Raw genomic sequence first — 4,181 nt, forward strand, 5'->3', positions numbered from 1 at the left:
CGCCTCCATTGTTGATGCGGCTGCTCGGAGCTGTGGTCGCAAGGTCTCCGGTGCCTGTCGTGGCGGCAACCCCCGAACCCGGTGGTGGACACCTGAAGTAAGGGAGGCCGTCAGACTGAAGAAGGAGGCCTATCAGGCCACTCTGGCTTGTAGGTCTCCGGAGGTCATCGACGGGTATCGGCAGGCCAAGCGAGCCGCGGCTCGTGCTGTCGCAGAGGCAGAAACCCGGGCCTGGGAGGAGTTCGGGGAGGCCATGGAGGAGGACTATCGGTCGGCACCAAAGAAATTCTGGCAAACAGTCCGGCGCTTCAGGAGGGGGAAGCAGTGTCTCACCAACACCGTTTACGGTGCGGGTGGAGGCCTGCTGACCTCGACTGGGGATGTCGTCGGACGGTGGAAGGAATACTTTGAGGATCTCCTTAATCCCTCAGTCACGTCTTCCGAAGAGGAAGTAGAGACCGGGGACTCGGAGGCTGGCTCATCCATCACCCAAGCTGAAGTCACTGAGGTTGTTCACAAACTCCTCGGTGGCAGGGCTCCGGGGGTGGATGAGATCCGCCCTGAGTACCTAAAGTATCTGGATGTTGTAGGACTGTCTTGGTTGACACGTCTCTGCAACATCGCGTGGCGTTCGGGGACCGTGCCTCTGGACTGGCAGACCGGGGTGGTGGTCCCTCTGTTCAAGAAGGGGGACCGGAGGGTGTGTTCCAACTACAGAGGGATCACACTCCTCAGCCTCCCGGGTAAGGTCTATTCCAAGGTACTGGAGAGGAGAATCCGACCGATAGTCGAACCTCGGATTCAGGAGGAGCAGAGTGGTTTTCGTCCCGGTCGTGGAACACTGGACCAGCTCTATACCCTCCATCGGGTGCTCCAGGGTTCATGGGAGTTTGCCCAACCAGTCCACATGTGCTTTGTGGATCTGGAGAAGGCTTTCGACCGTGTCGCTCGGGGTGTCCTTTGGGGGGTGCTCCGGGAGTACGGGGTCCGGGGCCCTTTGCTCAGGGCTGTCCGGTCCCTGTATGACCAGAGCAGGAGCTGTGTTCGCATTGCCGGCAGTAAGTCAGACCTGTTCCCAGTGCATGTTGGACTCCGCCAGGGCTGCCCTTTGTCACCGGTTCTGTTCATAATTTTTATGGACAGAATTTCTAGGCGCAGTCAGGGGTCGGAGGGTGTCTGGTTTGGGGACCACAGGATCTCATCTCTGCTGTTTGCAGACGATGTTGTCCTGATGGCTCCATCAAACCCGGACCTGCAAACGTGCACTGGGACGGTTTGCAGCCGAGTGTGAAGCGGCTGGGATGAGAATCAGCACCTCCAAATCCGAGGCCATGGTTCTCGACCGGAAAAAGGTGGCTTGCCCTCTCCAGGTGGGTGGGGTGTCCTTGCCCCAAGTGGAGGAGTTCAAGTATCTCGGGGTCTTGTTCACGAGTGAGGGAAGGATGGAGCGTGAGATCGACAAGCGGATCGGTGCAGCGGCTGCAGTGATGCAGTCGCTGCATCGGACCGTTGTGGTGAAGAGGGAGCTGAGCCGAAAGGCAAAGCTCTCAATTTACCGGTCGATCTACGTTCCTACCCTCACCTATGGTCATGAGATTTGGGTAGTGACCGAAAGAACAAGATCGCGGATACAAGCGGTCGAAATGAGTTTCCTCCGCCGGGTGGCTGGGCGCTCCCTTAGAGATAAGGTGAGGAGCTCGGCCACACGGGGGGAGCTCGGAGTAGAGCCGCTGCTCCTCCACGTCGAGAGGAGCCAGCTGAGGTGGCTCGGGCATCTGTTCCGGATGCCTCCTGGGCGCCTCCCTCGGGAGGTGTTTCAGGCATGTCCCACCGGAAAGAGGCCCCGGGGAAGACCCAGGACACGCTGGAGAGACTATGTCTCTCGGCTGGCCTGGGAACGCCTCGGGATCCCCCCGGAGGAGTTAGAGGAAGTGTCTGGGGAGAAGGAGGTCTGGGAGTCCCTGCTCAGACTGCTGCCCCCGCGACCCGGCCCCGGATAAAGCGGCAGAAGATGGATGGATGGATGGATGAATCTATGGGGATATTTCTAAGCATACTCGCCATCACCCTGTGTCCATATCCCACTCTTTATTTACACTCGAAATAGGGCGAGGTTGGCACCGCGGTTCCGCTTAGTTGGTAATAAGCAGTCTGCCAGTAAATAATGATAGTACTTGTGGTGTGTTCTTGTTACGTTCTCACTTCCGGTTCTTCTGATTCTGTGTGTGAACCTGTATGTGAATCTGCTAATGACAACGAATGCAGTAGTTTTATGTCCGCATTTTGGCTGATTTGATACTTTGTTTGATACGTAAAGGTCATTTCTGTGGTGGACGCTGGGAACATTTTGATGTTAAAGTGACGTATGGCAGGTTTTTACGATTTTCTCATTTTGACTTCATTTGGTGTATTTATACCTGTTGTACGTATGAATGATAGTTTTACACCAATCGAGTAGGTATTTGTGGAGAAAACTTTGTAAAATCTGTGGACATCGCACTAGGGACACTCATTACAGTCAAAGTTTGTGCATAATTTACACAAAGAAACAGCAATTTTGATTCTCCAAACATGAATTCAACAAAATAAAGTCGCTCTCATATATTTGTTATTTGTCAAATTTAAATTTTTGCCCAGTGTTTGTAGGATATTTTCCTAGTGTCATGTCATCAATTACAAACAGGAAGTGGAATTATAAACATAAAAAATGTGCTATTCTGGGATAACATTTTGATGAAAATATCATGAAATATATTCATCTTAACTGCATTTGAGTTCCAGGAGTAATCTGACCTGTAGGGGGCACTTTAACTGCATTTGAACTTAAAGGAATAATAGAGGAGTTTTGGCCAATTTGAGAACTCAATTGACTGTTAGTCCCTTTTTTAGCTTTTTAGTCCCCTCCTCTTGTTTCCAAGACCTCGTTTCAGAAGCACGCAACAGCCTCGCTGCTACACGCGAGTTTGTTTATTAGTGCGACAGATCGCATTTCCCGTCTCCGCAGATTCCCGTCTGTTCTGAGCTTGAACACAGTCTTTCTCTGTCATCATTTTGTACTGTACATTGAAGGAACTCGCTAAACACACAGCGACATATCAACCAGGCATGCTCAGCCAGTGAAACGTGCTGTTATCCTGGGAACGAGGCTGCAGGTGTGCAGTAGCACGAATGGAATGATTGACATGTGGGAGAACTACTCGGCTGTCAACGCCACGAAAGAATTCAGATTGCTCGCCAAAAATCCTCAATTATTCCTTAAAAAAACTCTTTCCTGTATGAAAATCCTTTATAAGCGTTCGAATTGCAGTCTTTACAAAGGCTGTAGTGGCTGGATTATCAGGGATAATCTCCAAAGTCCGGAGCACCACAGTCTGAGCCCTGTCACCTGAGGAAGCTTTCAGCAGCTGGAGCGGCCAAAAATGTACTCAAGTAAAGGTCCTGTGTTCACCATCCTGTTATCACGCTGTTAATATGCTGTTATCACACTGTTACTATGCTGTTATCAAGCTGTTACTATGCTGTTATCAAGCTGTTACTATGCTGTTATCACGCTGTTATCACGCTGTTAATATGCTGTTATCACGCTGTTACTATGCTGTTATCAAGCTGTTACTATGCTGTTATCACGCTGTTATCACGCTGTTACTATGCTGTTATCAAGCTGTTACTATGCTGTTATCACGCTGTTATCACGCTGTTACTATGCTGTTATCAAGCTGTTACTATGCTGTTATCACGCTGTTATCACGCTGTTACTATGCTGTTATCACGCTGTTAATATGCTGTTATCACGCTGTTACTATGCTGTTATCAAGCTGTTACTATGCTGTTATCACGCTGTTATCACGCTGTTACTATGCTGTTATCAAGCTGTTACTATGCTGTTATCACGCTGTTATCACGCTGTTACTATGCTGTTATCACGCTCTTACTATGCTGTTATCACGCTGTTTATATGCTGTTATCATGTTGTTACTATGCTGTTATCATGTTGTTACTATGCTGTTATCATGCTGTTATCATGCTGTTATCACGCTGTTATCACGCTGTTACTATGCTGTTATCATGTTGTTACTATGCTGTTATCACGCTGTTACCATGCTGTTATTATAGCATAACATCAGACTTATATCTTAGAACTGACAATGGGATAAACAAATGACATGACACTTCTGTACCTG

The sequence above is a fragment of the Eucyclogobius newberryi genome, unplaced genomic scaffold (genome assembly GCF_026437365.1).
Source record: "Eucyclogobius newberryi isolate DKJ021-1_F unplaced genomic scaffold, fEucNew1.0.hap1 SCAF_12, whole genome shotgun sequence".
In the NCBI taxonomy this organism is placed as follows: Eukaryota; Metazoa; Chordata; class Actinopteri; order Gobiiformes; family Gobiidae; genus Eucyclogobius; species Eucyclogobius newberryi.